At 48.6% G+C, this 21,015-nt stretch overlaps 1 protein-coding gene across 3 annotated transcripts in view; it reads right to left on the reverse strand.

Annotated features, from left to right (window-relative positions):
* The window catches only part of LOC141957805 (mitogen-activated protein kinase kinase kinase 3-like), an 83,285-nt gene extending 63,840 nt beyond the window's left edge, over positions 1-19,445 (reverse strand). For all 3 annotated transcript variants that reach the window (XM_074899854.1, XM_074899855.1, XM_074899853.1), the window contains exon 1: positions 19,334-19,445. The gene's annotated coding sequence lies outside the window, so the exon portion shown is untranslated. The remainder of the gene's footprint in view (positions 1-19,333) is intronic.
* Between the last annotated feature and the right edge of the window lie 1,570 nt (positions 19,446-21,015).

Consider the following 21,015-nt stretch of genomic DNA (forward strand, 5'->3'; position numbering starts at 1 on the left):
AGACAACAGCACTGTACTGTCCAGCTAAACAAGACTCTATCCTCAGTGCATCTAAGTTGTGGGAAGTAAAGCAAGGGAGGAAAGGATGGAGAAGAGGAATTTTTCCCTGGATGTGAGGGAAGACAAAAAAGTGACTGGAAGGGACTTACTGAAGGGAGGATGTATGTACCCCCAGCATTGAGAGCTGGGGTCACCAGCAGCCTACCATTGATTTGAAATGGGATTTACAGTATCACCTACCCCAAAAAGGGCTTTTCTCACCCCACAGAGGCTCAGCATCCAACATAAAACATGGCCTTCAAGTCCGGTCGTCTTGCCACTATTGCAGCATATGCAGGTGGCATCTCCGTCTGCAGTTTATCATCCCCAGGTTTCCGGAAAGCAGCACCTACTTATTCCTGCCTAAGCACCACTTAACACTTTGCTTTGAAGGTGTAGGGACACCACTGTAAAAAACAAAACAAAACAACAACTAAGCCACAATTGCCCCCGAAATGTGGTTCAGCTGGAAAGCTACTCAAACGAGCATTGCTAAAATTGGGACTTTCCTTGTTTTTTCAAGCAGCAGGGAACAACATGTTGGGCTCAGAGAGTTTAACAAGCAAGAGTCAAGCGGAAAAAATCTCTCCTTTTTAAGAGTTGACCACATTAACTTTCAGCAAGTTTCCGGGAGTCCTGCCAGGGCACTGGAGTTTTGTATACTACGGAACTGTTAAAAATATTATTGTAAATGTTATTTTCAAAAAGCTTCAGAGGCCAGGGCTGGGGTAGTGTTAAAAACAACAGCAAAGCAAATGAGATTGTTTTAATGGTGATAACACAAACGTATGCATGTTGATAGCTCAGTCATACAGCCTACAGGCCTAAAGGTTTCCTCAGATCATCTCAGCCTCATCCTTATAGTTTTGTCTAGACACTATAGAACATTTAACCTTGTGCACATAGAACTGGCCTGAAAATGGGATCTATATTTCAGGGCTACACAAGAAAATAGCCAAATTTTGGTGACACTTCAGACATGTAAGACCCTACTCTTATGGCCTTTTCCACTCAGGTTATCCAAAGGATGCGCCACCCAGGGGTAGTCAAAAAGCAGCCACTTAGGACTATGTATCTATGTAGATGTGGCACTTAGGGACATGTTTTGGTGGTGAACTTGGCAGTGTTAGATTTATGGTTAGACTCGATGTTTTTAGGTCTTTTCCAATCTAAATGATTCTATGAGTGTGCAACTGGGATGGACTTTTTGCAAACATGCATGTAACAAGGCCAGGTTTGCAGGCATATCTCTCAAGTGGATTCAAAGGACAGACTCCACAAGCCAAAATGAGGAGAAAAAAAAGCCTTTTCTGAGCGTGCACTCATCAGGCTGCTTAAGGAAGAAGTGACATGCATCAGCACAGCTCATATAAGGAGCAAGCCAGTGGTCTGGGAACTACAGTGCATGAAACCCAACAAGCAATTCTATCTGAATACTCATCATCTGGGGTTTTTTCCTCTCCATTTTTGGGCGTGGCACCCCAAAACAGCTTAAGAACCTTTTTCACAAGGTATGTTGCTGGGAGATCTGTGCTTCAGAGCCATCATGCACAATGGAGGATACCTTTAGTCAGTGATCCAGCCAATGCAGCTGTATTCAACAGCTGCTTCTAAAGAGAAATCTCCTGAGCCATCCTATTGATTCTAGCACAACATGTAGATAGAATAAGAGCTTTAAAACCTGCATGAATAAGAGCTTTAAAACCTGCATGACTCTTGCCGTTAACTTCCATGACAGCCCTTTAAAACAGCCATTGAGATCTTAAAACCTCTGCTCTCTCAACACCTCCTCTTCTTTCAAATGACTTTGTAAATGAAATGCTGCAGACAGCATGCTCCAGTTTTGGGGTTTTTTTAGTTAGTTTCTTTTCTTGCTTTACAGTAATAATCCTTCTACCAAATTCAGTGAAATAATCAGTAATATATGCTGGCATACAAAACAGCTTTGGTTTTGTATACAGATCTCAAACTTCTAGAAACCCATAAAACAAGGAAGCAAATAAAAAGGATTAGAAAAGACTCCTGTATCATCAAAAATCAGACAGCACAGCCCTATCAGGTCAGAGTTAATACATTTTTCAATGTATTTAACAGGCAAGTCAAGCAATGCACATTTCCAGACAACACACGTGGTCCCCACCTGTTTGGTTTTTTTACTGGCATCAAGGTCTACACAGCGCAGAACTGCATCTACTGAACTCACGCTTGTTACAGACCTCCTTCAGCAACTGGTGGAGCCAAATCAATTCGCAGACATGGCAATTATACCCCAAAGCCCACCTCAGTCCCACCATACACTGTGTCTAAATGCAAATTTTTAAATCAGGCACTGAAGTGACAAAGTCTAAAGGACACTCTTCTCCTGCAACCCACTACATTCACCTCCTGGAAGCAACCTGAGCCAAGATCATTTGAACATGCAGCCCTACCTGCTGAAGGATGAAGGTCTGCAGCTAGAGGAGAGCACTGTTCTGCATCATTTCCCCTTTTAGAGGGCAAAATCCTGTCCTCAGATAGTTATCTGTGCACTTATAAAGCACAGAGAAACCCTACTGCAAGTTACACCAATAGACACTCTCTGATTTCATTGAATACGTCCCTAAGTAAACACAACAAAGGGGAAGGTGTATCTCTATGTATAAGATAAAAGTCAACGCAGAAGAGTGTTGTAATTTCTTCCTTCTGCAGATTTTCATGGCCTTATTTTTGTATTTTTCCTTAAATGACTGAAGACTTTGTGGGAGGGAAATTAAAACAAAAAAGCATATCTGGAAAAGTGAGGCTTCAGGCCTCTTTCTTCTATGTCCCTGGGGAAAAAAAACAGGAAGAAAGGAAGAAAGAGGAGAAACCAAAAAAGAGAAACAGATACTAAAACCTTCAGGTGAAATATGCCCTCAGAAAAGCACTTGTCTCAGAGCAAAATCTCTCCTGGAAAAAGCAACTGGGAGAAAAGCATCTGTGCAGCACCAATCTGTTATCCAGCATCAGAAATGAAGAGTGTCCATGAACAAAGCTTTATGCCAAAGAGCAGCAAAACCAATGTTGTGAAATGGAGGACCTGGCCTGAGAGCCGGCATCTGCACCGGGGACTGGTACACGCAGTTCTCTGCAACGATAATGGCAGGCAGGGACCAACCCTGCCTCTGTAGCTTTGACCTCTAAGAGTATCAACGACGTTACAAACTTTACAACTGGTCCAACATGCTCTAATAGGGGGGTTGACACTGAGTGACCAAGCTTTGGACCAGGTAGAAGGGAGGTCCATCCCATCCCCTAGGTGGGCAGCAAGACCTCATGGCAGGATCAGGGCTCTGAAGTCACTGTACCATCTTCTACACTCACTCCACCTTCTAGCTGTCTTGCTTTCTCTCACTTGCAACATCCTGCTGACAGCATATGGATAATGCCTGTATCTCCTGTGAGTCGTTTTACTAGCCTTTGTATGCCACCATTTACCCTCAACAGGCTGCGATCGATAGTCCTTCTCACAGCCATCCCACCGCACAGCTTCCTCTTTAACAAGACGCAGACTCACCCCCACAGCCTGTCTAGATTTGATTGATCACAATGCGACTTTCTGATCGACTGCGAAGCCAAGGGCTGAGGACTAATTGACCACTTTCTAATCTCTCAGCAGCTACCTGATTATTTTGCTCCTTCCTCATGGGCAAGAAGCGTGAGCTCCACAGCACACAGGGAGACCAGGACCTGAGGATCAGACCCCAACAGCCACTGCAGAATTTGTAAGGTCCTTTCCTTGCTCATACTACTTCTGCCATGTGCCACTTCCCTGGATTGAGATTAGACATGGGGAGGAAGCAGAGCTCAGCAAGTGCTTGGTGGCAAGCAAAGATTAAAAGACATGCTGTGGTTTTGGGCAGAAGGACCATGTTTCTGCATAGCCCCAGGACACTGCTGTCTCCACAAGCTGCTGGCTTGTGCGTGCTGTCGGTGGTGTGGTGGTGGGGTTATGAAACAGAAACATGTGGGTCTGCTTTCACAGAGGTTTTGTTCTCCTTGTCCTCTTGACTTGTAGTATCACATGAACTCAAATACACTTGCCTTCATGTGTGACTAAACACAATAAAATTGAGCCATCAACAGTGCAGGAACTAGACTGGGCAGCACACAGCCATATGCTCACACAACCTTACAGGTCTGTAGAGCATATGTATTGCCCGAAGCTCAAAGTGCTCAGGGCTTCCCAGATCTGCCCTGCCTCTCCTGCCAGAACTTTGCTATACAATTTTCACATAGCTGTGGCTCTTCAGAGCCCATGCACAGGCTGTTGCTTGCTCCAGTGCATGCAAGGCAGCTTCTTTTGGAGAAGGAGAAGAAACCTTGAGTTTCCCAAACTGTGAACCCACAACCATCATGTAATGGTGACCTGCTCCCCAGTGCAAGGCAACAGGTCATGGCTGCCGCACTGACTCTCCTTCATTCCCAAAGCCCAATGGACAGATGGAAAGATGAGGAAACAGATGAGAAGTCAGATCTTGCCTCCAAATCCAGCTTAGGGCATTACAGAGTGTTAGGCTGAGAACATGACAGCTCACCAAGCCCAAGAGCAGTCTGCAAGGAAGGCAAGAGTGATGAGTAATTTTCTCTCCTATGGCATCCAACCTGGTGCACTGCAAAGGAGAGTCACAAGCAGCAGAAGGCTGTGGACCTTTTCGCACATCTCAGAGGAAGTCTGACCTGAAGAGTTTCAGAAGAGAGAAGCCCATCACTCTCAAGAGATGGTGGACCAACCCTGAACTGTCAAGGCAGCTGCACAGCACCACCTCTGAACAGGAAGACCAGTTGCTCAGTTGCTCCAAAATCAGGTCACTTACTAGGCACAGTGGGGAAACAGTCAACTACTTTTAGAAGAAAGCTCTGGAGAAATACAGCTCAACTCAATATTGATTCCCACGGCCCCATTACAGACAGACAGAATTAATTTCCAGGATGGAAAGAAACATATGCCTGCATATCAAAACAAAATACAGAAGCCTTTCCAGTTCTTCAGCTGCATTTCAATGGAAACCAGAATGCTGTCACGATGGAAAGATTTCAGTTTTCTAATTAATCCTCCCTGCTGAGCATTTAATGCTGCTAATTGATGAGAAGAGGCGGTGTCCAGACAGCATTTGAAATTGCTTTTTACATCTTTAGACCAAGTTTTCTCTCAATTAAATAATAATAAGGCAGATTTGCTCCCTGCATGCACTGTGCCTGGCTCCAACTCCCTCCCCTCTAGAACATGTCTGGTTGAGGGAGGGAGGCAAAGCCCATGTCAGAGCTCATTTACAAGCACTGGAAGTTTTCCTGGAAAACGTCATCTGCGATACTGTCACTTCCACAGAATATGCCAAGAGAAAGACTACTGGTGCCAGGGACATGGTCTGTACCATGAAACACCCAGCCCCTACCCTCCATGGACCTAGGGGATAGCTTCTCCTGATTCAACCAAGCAATTGCTCAGCCAAGAAATAGATGTCCCCTAACACCTCCAGAAAACTACACAAAATGCACTGTAGTGTCAGGAAACAGATCATCGGGCCCTACAGTACAGCCCCAGAGGTCCAACACAGTGTCACCACCAGCAAAAACATCTCACTGGTGGCAGAGCAGTCTTGGTTGCTCACCTGCACCACAAAGCAGTCCTGGTCTCTAATCCTAAATACTGATGTCACACCGGTGTTGACCTATGGAGCCAGTGGTGTAATCCTAAATGCAAAAGCCAACAGTCTCAATATAAGAAGGCAGTTCAGCATATGCCTGGATATGAAATTTCTGCTCCCATCTCCTACCTGTGTTGAGCACGTGCTCTAGTTCTTCTCTGAATTAGTTAAGGACAGACTCTGTCCCTTTATACTCAACACTCAGAGATTTCAATCTGGGAGATACTAAGTACTCAGCTGCAAATTAAATCGGGGAGTGCAAAATGAAAAAAAAGACATGTGCACGAGGCTGTGCTATGGTTACTGAGAAGTAGTAAACGAAACAGTGTTGATGGTCCCCAGGCTCTGGCCTGAAACTCCAGCACTGATTTGTTTGTCATAGCAATAGCATTTCCACCTGCACCTTTCTGACATCTCCTCTGGGAGTCTTCACACACCACTGTCATAGATCATGGCCAGTGGAGCCCAGGCCAGCTGTGCAGATGTCTAGCTGGCTGACCTCTCCTTACTTCTAATTTTTAGGCTTCTAATTTTTTTTCCCCTATTATTATTAGTTTTCAAACCACCTACTCCATCATAAAGTAAAATTAGCTTATTCCTAGAACGTCAAAAAAAGATGAGCTGATGCCTGCACAGAGTCCCAGCAAGTCAACGGGAAGGCTCCAAGCATGCAAAGAATGTTGTGTCTAGAGCTTTTGGCTCTTCTACTACAAAATCTTATTGCTGCAAGCAACTTATGCACGTGCAAGTTGAGTCACACGTATGCAGAGTCCCTCACCTGCACAGGCTGGCTGTTACTCTTCCATAGTACCTTGAGTAAAGTACTCCTGTCTGCACAACAGCCTATTAATAAATATACATCGGGGAGAAAAATTGCACGCCAGCAGGGAGGTGGATGAGATGATCTAATAGGACCTTTTCCATCTCTTAACTTTTATGCTTAGTCACAGGATAAATATCTCCCACGTTGTAAAGAAACATGCTGGCTTTGCTTGTCTGGTTATGTTGGGAGAATGTTGCCCTCTGAAAACATTTAGTTTTCTGGCTGTTATTTCACTCACACTAACAGGACTTAACCAGGGAGAGTTAAGAAAAGGACTTGCCTCTGCCTGGCTTTCAGCTTCAGTGAGCTCTGAGGCACCCAAGCGAGTCCCCTAACGAGGAACTGTGTTTCTGTATTATCTGAGTACTTGTGCTCCTCTGAGCATTCAAGCCTGATCCCAGTGTGGACAGGCACTCAGTTTACTTTTGCAGAAACCAGGTTGGCAAGAGAACTGACAGCAAGCATCCCCTCCATCAATCAGCCAGGTCAAGACTCCTGCAACAGACTGTCAGAAAACAGCTCAAAAAACCCCAACAACCTGAACACCCCAGAAAGGCAAATGTAAGGAACCAAAGCAATTGGGGAGAAGAAAATTGAATGCAGCTTAGATAGTATGGGTTACACTGCAATTTGCATTGGCGTTGATTCATGCCACTACCAGCAGCAAGGCCCTCTCTTGGTTTTAAAAGGCAAAACAAGTGCAGTCATGCAGAGGAGAGTCCAGCAGCTGCATTACTCCAGCATCTCCAAGGTGTGTTCAAGCAAAGCATGCACCAATATGCAAGGTTTCTACGAAAGACCATCCTCACACATAATCCAAAGAGCATTTGAGAGTCTCAGGATCACAGATCTGCAAATTTCACCATGTAAGGAAAAAACCCCTTTTAACATATAAATTATAAAAAAAACACACACAGAGTAAAAAACACAAAAGCCACACAATCTGGATCTCTTGCAACAATACAGTCACCAAGGGATGGGGAAGCAACACTGGAAAGGGAGTCAGGAGTAGAAGGGTTTTCTTCATTTTCTAGTTCAGCTGCTGGACCACGGGATGACCCTGAGTATTGCCAATTCTCATAGGATTCAGTGTTTTTCATAAGTACCCAGTTCCTAGAGTCACATGATTACATCAGAATCCACACTTCCTTTTTTTTTTTGTTAAAAAAAAGTACTTGTAGATGTCAAAAGTTGAATAAAGAAGTTTAAGTCGTGAAGTTTGAAATGCTCAAACAAAAAGAAATAGAAAAAAAATCTTTTAAAAAAATCATTAATTATTCATTTTTTGGAGGAAAGAATATGATCCAGGATTCTTTTCCCCAATACTATATACTGGAAACGTTAGACTGGGCAGGGAATTACTTAACTTGGGGGGGGGGGGGTGGGGTGGGGGGGTGTCCTACATCCCCATCTGTAAGTTACAGATGAGAAAATACAGCTTTCATAGCAACACCTGCCCAGAAATTAGGTAGCCCCTTTGAGGTACCCTGATGCTGGCCTCCCTAGTCAAAAGAGCATTACGCATTGGGGGACAGTATGAAGGCACAGCAGTTTTATATAAAATAATAATACAGCAGAAAACAGCTTTCCAGATTTTGTTTCCACTTACTTTATCCAGCATCAAGCACGGTAAAGCCCTGGAAGTCAGCTAGCTAATGCCTGCTTATCTGCTGGCATCCTCTGCTCACCAAAACGACTGGATTTACAGCCACTGGTGGGTCTTGCCCAGCAGAAATACCTTACGTTGACAGCTAGTCTGTAAATAAGGACTACTTGACCTTCGAAAAAGCCTTCGTTGCCTCTTACAGAGCTCATCCCGTGCTGCTGCTGAGCCCCGGGGCAGTGCTTCAGCCCACTGTGCTAGCCCCCACAGCACTACAGGCACATGGGCTGCAGCTAGCTGCCTCTTAAGGGTAATAAACCTTGGCCCCTGATTCAAATATCCACAAGCACCTCGAAGAGAAGACTGCAGGTCACATTCATTTTCTTTTTTTCCATGGAAGAATACTATTAAGATCTACAAGACTTGGATCTGGGGTATGCTATGCTATGCACTGAATACGTTACATCCATGGGAAAAGGGGGTGAACGCTACACTTCTGATGAAACCAGTGGTCTTTACCAGCTCTGCCCAAAGCGAACTAACTAAGATGCAGAGAAATTCAGAGAAGGAGAACAGGAAGGACCTAAGAAATTGTGGCATACACAGCAGCTTCTGGTGCAGGGTGCTTGCACAGGCAATAAACCCGGAGCCAACAAAAAGGGGTAACATGCATCACCCCAACGAGCTCAGTTGTGCCATTCCTCGAGCAAGATGGATTTGCTTTTCATCAGATGTGCAGCCAGAGACAATAGCAAGTCATCTGTTCCTGCCTCAAAGGACAGACTCAGGGGCAAAAAAAGGAAGCCTCGCTGTTCTCGCTGGCAAATGTTTCTGGGTTTCTGTATTATCTCATCTGTGAGATTACAAGGAAGTGAGCACAAACCTGTTCAGTCACATTGTTCCTGCTCACCCCTGGCCAACAGCCGGGCCATTATGCTTCTGTGCTGCTGTTCCCAGGACAGATCTGCTGCCCCTCTGCAGCCCATTCCCGCAGCACACTGGGACACGCTTCTGCCTGCCCTAGCCGTTCAACTGAACCAGAGCTGAGCACTGGCCGAGAGCATGCATAGTACACGAGAGGTCAGTCCACATCTATTAAATTCCTGAGCTCAGCTAACATTGCCCAACCCTCGCTTCCACCTTGCAAAGCACAGGCACGTTAAATCCACCACTCCACATACCTCCCTATTCAATTACCTTCTGCCTACTGAGGATTTCCCTTTCCCTTCTCTCCACCCGCTCTCAGGTGCCTGTGAAGGGTGGCTAGACTTGGGAAAGATACTGCAGAGGCTGCCGCAACCTGTTTGCAGAAGTGGCAAAACACTGGGGGACCTCCTGCTATCTGAAGTTATCATACAGCCATCGCCACTCTGATTCTCCGCCAGTTAATGCTAATATTGCTGCTGCACTCGGTTCTCAGGGATACCAGTGCTGCTCCCTTTAGACTGCGCAGACAAAACCGGAAAGTGAATCAAGGGTCTACAAATAAACGAATAATTTTTAAAAAATTAAAATCAGATGGACCAAACACTGAAACACCTCTTGCTAATACTCTGCCTTGCTGTATCACTATAGAATCAATCCTATATTTGAGCAAACATTATCAACAAAAAAAAATGATGCAATTATGGTTTTGTTTGCAGAATTTTCTCTGCACCTCCTTCTCCCTCCCCAGAAAGATTTGCTTTAAAAGAAAAATACCACCCATAATGTTTCCATGCATGCTTATTTAAGAGTAAAAATATATATTGTGGCTCTGTAATGTTATTAGTACCTTTCCTTTTTACAGCAAAGCACAACTAAATGAGACATGCTACAAAAACTAAACAGACATGGAAGTTACAGGTCTTTCCCCCCACCATTTTTTAAATGAAGTCTTTTATTAAGCAAGCTCAAAAAACCAGATCACACGTACAAAGAAACGAGTTTGGAAATCCCCCTCCCTTCACCCCCACTGCTATTTGCTAAGGAAACCAGATGCTCAAACCCAGCCAAAAAATGATCTCAGCCATTCTTAAGAGAGCCTACAGCGCATTTTCATGAGTCATGGAAAGCAACAACTCGTTGCTTTGGTAATGCTAGGTAAGCAACTGGTCACCCATCCACAACCAGATTTTCAGCAGTAAGTCAAAGAGCAGACCATTTCTTAACAGATTACGTCAGAGACTGCCCCAAAATAGAACCTCGAGTCAAGTTTATCTTGCAGGAGGTTTTATAAGACACGCTACAATGTATGTCCTATAGCAACATTTCGCAAATCATTCAGCAGCCGGGATTCCCCATGGTCTGATCCCTGTATTGCAGGGATGCTTCTCAGCACCCCACCTCCCAGCCCATGCTCTCAGAGCAGGCAGAGCTGCCCACTGTGAGCGGTGAATGGAGCGGAAAGCAACAGACAAAGGCAGGTATTAGCAAAAAGAAGACAAGTCCCTTACCCGCCCTCTTCCCACGAGACAGGGCAGATAGGAAGCCTGCTGCCTGCCAGCCCAACAGTCAACGCTGGGGCAAGCAGGCTTGTAGTAAGAATCGCAGGATGCTTCATCCACCAGATCCGTTCCAACCTGGGGTCTGTGGTGACTGCAAAGCCCATACACACTGGACTCGATGCACATGTGCACACAGGTACGTGAAAGATGTACTTAAGTTTTCATCAGCCCCTGACCAAACTGTTTTATCTTCTCATTTCTCAAGGACTGCAAGCTAATAACCAGGAGGATGCCAACCTGCAGTTAAGCAAAACACTGCTGTGTCTACTGCCACCTCAAGCCTCATGCAATAAATGTACGTGCAGTTTATCCAAGCACTGCAAAGAGAAAAGCAGGCTTTCAAAATATGTATTATATGTTTAATTTTCTAACACCCTCTCTGGGTGAGGGAGGCTACTGCTAGGGCACCACTCAAAGCCCTCAGCGACACTCCTGAACTCCATGAGGACGGTGGTGTCCAGTGATGTAGCCTCGAGCCCTTCAACCATACCTGTTCATGGCACCCATCCATCAAAATCCAGGGTTAAGGTTTTGAAAATCCAGACCAAGTCAGGTCAGGAAAGTGGGAAGTTCCCCCTGCAAGGGGAGACCCCTTCTAACACATCCCATGTTCTTCCACAACCACCTCCCACCTTCATCACCTCCTGGCAACTCTCACAGCAAACACACAGCCACAACAGCCGAGAAGCTCCTGCAGAGGTGAGACACCAAACCGCACCTCTCTGGCAATGCACTCTATGAAAGGCAAGTCAGCTTCCCATGTAATTTTGAACCAGGTACCAGAAGTCTTGCTCCATCTTGTCCAAGTACCCAATAGCTTTGGGACTCTGTGGTGATGCAGGTTAACAGCACAGCATGCCACACCACCTCCTTGGGACAGCCCAACCAGCTTCGTGAAAGGGAAGTTCTCCACTGGATTTCCTGGATATAGACCAAGACTTGAATGAGCTTGTCACCAGCTTTCCCTCCAAAGATGTTACAATTACAGTTAAAACTTTCAGCACCTTTTGCACTGGATCCAAAAGCCAATTGTTTGGCCTTGCCTCCTACAACACAAACTGCAAAGAGAAAACACATCCTCACACCTTACAGCCCCATTCTGAAGCTGACTGGGCACACACCAGATGTTAGTCACACCAGTAATGCTGTAGGTGAAGTTGCTGAAATACTGTGATGATTAAACATTTTCTCTTTTTCTTCAGTCATCAGTCAGGTAACACAGTGACACACATCATGCGCATCTTTAACAGTGCAGCGCCTGGGGAGAGATTGTGGAGAGCACCAGCAAGCATCCCTACCCCAAACAAAAATAGTCAAGAGCAGGCATCATTCCTCAAATCCTTTATGCTCAAGTGAGGTGAAGCCAAGCCAGTTTTCAGACAGAGACCATCATCAGAGTACATAGAAAACAACACAGCTGTCCTTTTGTTGGAGCCACCCATGCCTCAAGTCAGCATCCAGGAGCACTTCGTAACCCCCGGGCAGCACAGCCAAAAGTGACCATATCACAGGAGGGGGAGCAAGCAGGCATCAGCCCAGGCCACCGGTGAAGCAGATCCTCCCAGACAGCCAAGACAGGGTGAGTCGAGGACAGGGAGCAAGTGAAAGTGCGGGGCTGTGTGATCCCACATAAAGGCAGCCCTGATGGTCCCCTCCCAGCTTCAACACCCAGAAGGCTGCAACAGGAGCTTCCCCTGGCTGCCACCATCAGAGGAGCAGCTCCTGGGAACCAAGCGCAGAGATTTCCAGTGAAAACTCAAGAAGGAAGCATGACAGGACTTGCCCCATCGTGATTCTTTCAAGGCACTGCAGTCAGCCCCCTGCAGCCACCGTTCAGCACGAATACAAAGCAAGAGCACTAAAACGACACCTTTCCCTACCTCTTTTCCCCTGGCAAAGCACAGCATAGCTCGGGAGCAGCTCGAATACACCCTGCCACCGGGTTTATACCAGGAAGCAACAACATTCAGAACTGGACCTTGAACCTTTCAATAAAACCAGTGATGCAATAACCTAAGCACAGCTCAATACAGTCTCTGTTTATCTCTTTTACTTGCCACCAGCACCATCCAAAAAGAAATAACTGAAATATTTTGCATATTTCTCTAATGACTCTTGCTACTCTGTTAGCATCGGCACTGAGGGACTAAGACCAAAGAGCAGCAAATGCATTCCACTAGTTTATTAACTGGGCACTCAGGTTTCCCAAAAGCCACTCTGCAAGAGGGAAGCCAGCAGAAGGATTGCAGCAGAGGCATCAGTGCTGCAGTTTTGTGCTGAAAGGCAAACAGAAGGCACCTTTGCATCAGCAAGAAGAGCTTTCCAGGAGCTTGGCCCAGCCTGGTATCTTTACTGAAAGATGCTTCATCAGTTCAGCTGAAAAGCCCTGTTCCACAGCTTCACACTGTATCAATGTGTTGACCAATCTCAACAGAAGTAAGCCGAAATCTCTGATTTCCAAGGACCAGTTATTCATCACTTACATGCTCCTACACCATTCCAGCCCACACACCTCCCTTCAGCCATCCACGTCCACAGCAACCGTGTTATTTCTGCTGAAGATACCAAACTGAGTTATCAACCCATCAGCATCATCCAGCCATAGATAACACTATCAGCCGCCCTTTGCAATGACACTGCACTGACCCAGCATGCAAAAAAGGGACAGTCCCCCACAGGGCACTTTCCAGATAGTGGCAGAGAGGGAGGGGTGAGAGGCTGAAAGGAAAAAATTAATATTTAAATATTTAAAACAGCGTATCTATGCATGCACACATGCCTTTCCTTCACCTTCACCACCAACTGTAACAGGCCTCACTCTACACTTTCTCCCCAGGCCATTTTCCCTGATCAAGCCTTCCTTATCACAGCATTCAGGCCACCCCATGCAGGGGATATCCTAACCCTTTAACCCGAATCAGAGGCAAGATTTTCCCATTACTGAGAGCTGGCAGGAGCCAGATATGCCCATCACCCTGTGTCCACCATCCTTCTGCAGAGTCCTCAGGCCCTGAGATAGGGCATCACTCATGACATCTTGTAGAGCAACAGGTGCAAACAGCACCCTATGAAGGGACTAAATATCTGCTATATTCTTTTAAGCTCTTATCATGGAGGGCGCTGCGCTATTTCCAGTTTACAACTGATAACCTGACTTCTGCTCAGCCACAAAAACCCAAAGAGGTTGTAGCACAAAACCACTGAGCAATCCAAGTAATCCACCATCCTCATCAAGATGGACTTCCATGTACATGTATAGAATAGTTCAGTTGGAAGGGATCCACAATGATCACCTAGTCTAACTACCTTCAGGACTGAAGGACAAGGACAACCTCAACAAGGATGGACCTCAACAGATACCCCAAAGAAGCAGCATCTTCCTCTGAACCACCACACTGAGGCAGCAGTAATAGAACCTGGTTCACTTTTGCACGTGATGGTTGGGCTAGTTACTGTTACGTGCAAACTTTTCAGTTGTCCCTTGGGGATTTGTGGGCTTTTGAAAGCTGCTGTGCAAGAAACACTTCCACACAGACAAGACAAATGCAATTGCTCCAGGACAGTCCTAGTAGTGCAGGAGCACTCAAAGCATTGCAGAGGTCATCAAAACCCTTCAGCAGCATTGGGTTTAAGACATTCCTACCACCTTTGCAAAGACTTCTTATCTCACAAATTATTTTGTCAAAGCAATTGTAAAGTCTTTTTTCCTCTGAATCATCTAGCTATCAATCAGATGGCTTTTTGTTATTTAACATGTGAGCTCCTGGCCATAGCAGGTTTGCAGAGCACCTCTAATCCACCCACTTAGGGCTATTTTTTCAGGCAGTTTCGTGTTTAATCACTACCTGAACACTCACCCCATCCTCCCACCCCACCGAGGATCTGGCCCACACACATGCTGTTTACACAGCAGCCCACACAGTAGTTTGGCCGGATCCTTCCAGGATCTGGCCCATGCATGTGTTGCCAACCGGACTTTGTCCCTTGCAGCTTCTACGGTGCTGAGCCAAACCCTGACTCAGCTCCACCCTGGGTTTCATTGCTGTTGTGGCTTGTCCTCCCTGGGCTGCCCCAAATCATCTTGCAGAGTGGAGAGTATAAAATTAGGGGAGCTTTCACAGAAATGACAAGTAGTTCTGCATAAAATGGTGGCCAACCTGGGTTTTAACTCAGGAGAGCAGGACAGGCTCCAGCCTATTAAAGATTCTCACTTAATTCTGAGTCCCTCAGTCTCCACTAACATTTATATTAGGATCTTTCAGGGTAAGAAAAAGTGGGGAATGCATTTGGGAGCTGAATCCCCCTCTTCAGCAGGGTACAGGTATACCTTACACGTGTCCCTGACAGCTAAAAGCCTCAGAAAGTCCAGGTCAAACCCTCTGGGTAGCCTTCGCTGATATCTCAAGAGCTCTGGGAAAGGAAGCTCGCACCTGAGACCAGACACAGCAATGACAAACAATGGCATGTCCCCACCCCGGGTCACAGAGATGGGGAAGCAGGGGAAAGAGCTGCAAGCAGCCACAGGGCTCAACCTTGAACCCACACACCTCCAGCTCACTGAACCCTTCCATCACAACTGCTGTGGCACCAGGTGAGCCGGCTTTGGGCCAAACTCCTCCACAGGTCCCCACCACAGGCCACACTAATGTATCTTCCACCATCCTTGTCTCAGCTTGGCCCCAAGCCCTGTGGCTCCAGGGAAAGCTCCAGAAGCAACAGCCTCAGAACTGAAACAAAGCAGGTATTCGTGTACCCCCAGCGTGTAGCCCCAAAACTCTCTGCTAGCCCCACTACAGTGTCCCTCTTGCTCTCCCTTCCCATGTTATCAGTCTTCTGCAGGGAACAGTCTCCCTGTGGCTTTGAAGATCATCTATTTTACAGGAGATCTTTGCTTTTTCTGTCTTGCATCATTACAGATGAGCTAGGACAGACTGATTCAGTTGGACACTGGTGCCATTTTAGTGACTAATGGGAAGATTACATAGCCAGACCAGATCAGAACTGCAGGGACAGACAGAAAACAAACAAAATTGCCCACATACCCATGCTCACGCATGCTCACTTGCACCTTCACAGACAGAAAAACACTCGTCCATCTGATGCTCACCACAGCATTCACCACATCAGACAAAGGCCCATGCTGCACGGGGTATAGGGCAAGCCTGCAGAAACAACATGTTTCAGGTACAACCAAGATGACATTTGTCATCTCTGCATCTCGTATCACTCTCAGCAAAGGCAAGTGTGGTTCTGATGCAGCATGCACGGCCACATATGGGGACAGGGAAGGGTTCCCTGGAGGGACCCACTGAAAATGCCTGGTCACTCATTTCCCCATTAAGTTGAACTTGAATAGGAAAATATATAAAGTCTGGGGACTGAGAGTGAACCTGCCAGGTTTGGGATCAGCGGACCATTTATAGCTTTTCTAAAAAGTGTCTGAGGAAATAAAAAAAAAGTTGAATTCCATATTCCTCTTCTTATGGCTCCATAATGCATTTTCCATCTCCCTGGTGCACAGCTGACATTCTGTACATTTCTGTGCACACTGCACTTGGCCTGTACTATGTGCAGAGAAGGGAGTGGAAGTGACTGAGCCCAGCAGCCTCCTGCTGCTGTCAGGCATCAGCGAGCCCTGGCCCTGTCGCCCCCAGTTCCCCTTCATGGGAGCTGGGCTGCAAAGGGCTCAAGCCACCTCCCGAGAAACACTGACATGTGGGATGCATGTCCCTCTCCTGTGCTGGGTGTCAGGATTTGAAAGAGTACAGAGATTTGTAGAGAGAGAAAATGTATTTTCTTAGACCAGATGAACTGTACAGGCTGAACTGCAGTTGAATATCTCTTTCTTTTTTTCCTTTTCTTTCATATGATCTTCTGAATTAGAAGAGCCAATGTAAGCTTGAAGCAATCGCTCCCTCTTAACTTCCAGCTCCAAGATTGCTGCTTCTGCATGTAGACAGGCTTGTATGCTCCAAAGCCAGCTTGTGTTCACCAAGCAGTCTAATAAAAGATATCCCTTCTTACAGCAAACCCTGACTCACTTCCCTCCAGCCTCGACCTGCAGGTCTCCAACTGCAGGGCCAGACCAACCAGAATAGGATCACAGAATGGTTTGGGTTGGAAAGGACCTTAAAGGTCATCCAGTTACACACACCCCTTGCCACAGGCAGGGACACCTTCCACTAGACCAGGTTGCTCAAAGCCCCGTCCAGCCTGGCCTTGAACACTGCCAGGGAGGGGGCAGCCACAGCCCCTCTGGACAACATGTTCCAGTGCCTCACCACCCTCACAGTGAAAAATTTCCTCCTTATATCTAATCTAAATCTACCCTCTTCCAGTCTAAAGTCATTACCTCTTGTCCCATCAGTACATGCCCTTATAAAAAGTCCCTCTCTGGCTTTTCTGTAGCCCCCTTTAAGTACTGGAAAGCCGCTATAAGGTCTCCCCGGAGCTTTCTCTCCTCCAGGCTGAACAACCCCAACTTTCTCAGCCTGTCTTCATCAGAGAGGTACTCCAGCCCCCGATCATCTCCATGAACTCCTCTGGCAGAAGATCCTCCCAGCTTTCGCACTGGTTCTCATATCCATCTGGGGAGAGCCGGACTGGAAGCACATCACCTTCCATGCCTCAGCAGCACACTGTATCCCACTGCTCTGACAGGGAGCCAGAGACGCTGTGCTATCCTCACCAACATCTTCCCAATGAGAAAATTCAGAAAAGACATGAAGTCCAACCTGCACACAAACACCACGAAGCATCATCAAGGAATAGCAATGTTTCAGAATGCATGGAGAGATGACTGCACTCCTCTGGCTGCCATAATCACTGGCTCTTCACGACAGAGTCTCTCCGTCCTGGATGAAAATCCAGACTACATCTCTCTTCATGAGCACACTTCCCTCATAGGCTGTAACAGCCGCCAAAAAAAGAAACACATCACCCATCAGCACACGTTGACAGGGCAGAGCCGTGGGTTTCTGATGGAGATTTAAGACACACGGAAAAAATTACGGTACCAAAACCCATTTAGAGAAGGAAGGTATAAAAGAGCCTTTAAATCCACATCCCACCAGGCTGGCAGCGCATCCAGCCTCACGTCCAGCCTCCAACAGAGGAGCTTTTACAAGCTGCGTAACCTTCCTAGGGCAAAGGCTGTGCCCAGCTGTGGAGGTATGTTCCAAATCTGCAGGAGTCCTGGGAAACCTTGAACTGCCATTTATAACTCATGTCACATTAGGGGTTCTGGAAACTGGACCATCCAGTGCAGGTATGACAAGACACAGGCAGTCACAGGCAAGCCCCTAAACGAAGCCAAGCTCCGGCATGCCTGAGGAACAGCTTCCAAGAGCTGTGCTCCAGGCACAAATCCTGCACGGAGCTACACCAATCTGCACATGCCAGACTGGGAACAAATTCACAGAAGGAAATTCCCCCAAACAGCACACGCTCACTGTAGAAGCAAAAGAGCTTGACCCTGGAAATCCCTGGGATCACTTAAACTCCACACTAACCCCAAGCCTCCAAATCCCAAGTGAGCCCCGTGTTTTCAGTCTGTGCACAGGCAATACAGGCAGACCCTGCACCAAACCAGACAGGCATTGAAGAGGAGGATAAAAGCAGCAGCCGAGGAGGAAACCGCTCTTCGAGAGGCGTCGGGGCCAGCGAAAGACGCGCTTGGCCGCCGCGCACGACCTGGCGAGCCTGCCGCCACACACCCACTCGTGCTGGCACACGGCTCCCACCTCCGCTCTGCTCCTCTCCCCACCCGGCCGCGGCGGGCCGAGGTTTGGTGCTGGCAGAAAAAACCTTCCCAGAGCATCAGCCTGACTCGTGGCAGGGCTTCCCCACCACAACCGCTCGCTCCGTCCGGGTGGAAATCCAACTTCCCAGCTGCGCCAGCCGGCACGCTCGCTGAGGCCACGCGGGTACCGGCTCCCCTCGCCCACGGGGGTTCGTGCCCACCGCAGAGCCTGCCTCCTCGCTGCTCATCCCATCCTCACCGCTCAGGACAGGCTCTGCGCAGGGAGGACTTTGCTCACAGTGCGGCTGGAGAGCGAGGGCCGTGCGGGCATCCCCGCAGCTCCCTGGCAGGGCCGTGACGCTTCCCACCGACGCGGGGGGGTGCCCAAGCGCCTGCCGCCAGCAACGCACCCGCTGGCTCCACAGTTCAACCCATCCGAGAACGGGACCGGCTGTGCTCGGGTCTAATCCCGGCGCTCGCTGTCAGACAGCTGCGGCAGGGACGGGCTCCCGGGCTGACTCATGGCACCAGGCAAGAACCCGGGAGAAACAGTTGCCCGAGCGCGCTAACAGAAGGCGGGGGCTGTGCCGGGGAGCCCCGGCGCCGGGGAAGGTAAATCCCCGAAGGGGAGGCAGGTCCTGCCCGTGCTCCGCACCCACGCACACCGGCCCCCCGCGCCCTCCTCTCGGGGAGCCGCTCCAAGCCCCTGCTCGACCCCTACGTAGGCTCCCCAAAGCCAGCCGAGCTACTCGCCCGGAGGGACGAGCTCCCCCCCTGAAAGGCTGGAAGGGGAGGAAGAACAAGCCGCCGAAGCCAGACCCGGCTGCAAAACTTTCGGCCACCGCTGCGAGAAAGACAATTACGACAATTAAAAGAGCGAAACGAACCCGCGCACCGCGGCGCGGAGCGAACCGCGGCTGCAGGGACCTACCGCCCCGTCCCCGCGGTTTGGGCGAGGAGCGCGGGCTGACTTACCGGTCCGGCGGCGCAGCTACCCGCGGAGGGCCATGCCCGGCGGCTCACAGCACAGCGGTCCCAGCGCCCGGCTGAGCTGGGATCAGCAGGGTTCGGCTCAGCAAGGCTCGGCTCGGCGCGGCGGCAGCAGTGGGGCACGGGGCGGCGCACAAAAGCGGGAGGAAGCGGTGACGCGCGGCGCTGCCGCGGCCAATGGGAGGGTGCGGGGGGGCCGGGCTGTCGCCCCCCCGCCACCGACAGGCAAACTGACCGACCGACAGAAAGACCGACCGACCGATCGGTCCCACAGACCGGGGGGGGGCGCCCCCGCGGCGGGGGGTGGAGCCCGGCCCGGCCCGCGGGACAGCTCCCACCCGGGGAGGGGACACGAGGAATACACGGGACACACACACGCGACACGGTACTCGGGGCCCGGGCGGCGCTGGGGCTGAGGCCCCGTCCCGCAGCCCCGCTCGGTCCCGGTGGGGCTCCCCCGGTCCCGCAGCTCGGATCAGGCCCGGTTAGACACCGTGGGATCCCCTGCCTTTGCTTTCAAGAAAGATGGAATTTGACCTTCTGTGCTCCAGCGGAGCGTTTCTGGGACCTTCTGAAAGAGGGGGGCTGGGACCGAACTGTCCCATTTCGGGTTAACTCGAAAAACCAGGAGATGATGAGAAACGGTGTTGATGGGGCTCCATGGGTTGGAGCCTTGGAGAGGCTGGTGAAACCTTGCTGCAGTGCAGCTTTCTGCAGCGCCCAGCTTTCTCCGTGCGGCCAGGGCGTGCCTATGGGGTGAAAGGATTGCTCCCTGATAACCTGCCTTGGGTTTGCCTCCTTTTGGGGGGAACTGAAGCAAAAGTGAGTCCCACTTAAGACCAAAGGGAGGGGGGAGGCTCTCAGCTGTTCCCAAGCTCTGACCCGCTGTCACAGCGTGCTCTCCAGAAGAACTCGGGGCTCCTTATGCAGCTCCCCGTGGGAGGTAGAGCAGCACTGGGCTATTCTGATTTACACCCGCCCGTCCCAAGCCTCCTTTTCTGTCCAAGTCCCTTTGGGCTTGACTCTCTGTGTGGCTTTGGGCTTGACTCTCTGTGTGGGGAGAGACAACGATGGCATAAAGGCAAAATTCACCCCTTAGCAAAAGGGCAACACGAGCCTTGTGCCTGAAAGATGGATAAAAGTGGGACCTGAGTTTTGTACCAGATACCACTCAGTCTGGTGGAAAAGAGAAAATTCATGCAGACAATGGAAAAAGTAAGTAAGAATATTTCTCTGATTATTTCCCTGTTTCCTCATTTAGTAAATGTGTTGCGGAGAGAAACAGGAACAAAGTTAGTTCAAGATTTTGGCAGGGGGAGAGAAAAAAATGCGCAGAATCCTAAACCCAGACCCATTCCCCTCAAGTTTTTAAGAACTTGCCTCTGCAAGGAAGTTTGAGCCATTGCCTATAAAGGCAATAGAAACCCCAACCAGGGACCCCTCCTGAGAGATTCAGATCTCACATCCTCATATACAATCGCGTGACCTATTAATAAAATCCATAGAAACCAATTCTGTATATACCAAATAACAGCAGATGGCTCCAGCCCAAACTGCTCCGGGTTCCCTCACTCCATAAATGATTTTACTAGGGCTAGTCGTGATCTTGATGTAATTGAATAGGTTTCACTTTTTTCTCTTTCCCTCCCCCTCCCCAGAATATTTGT

The sequence above is a fragment of the Athene noctua genome, chromosome 2 (assembly GCF_965140245.1).
Source record: "Athene noctua chromosome 2, bAthNoc1.hap1.1, whole genome shotgun sequence".
Classification (NCBI taxonomy): domain Eukaryota; kingdom Metazoa; phylum Chordata; class Aves; order Strigiformes; family Strigidae; genus Athene; species Athene noctua.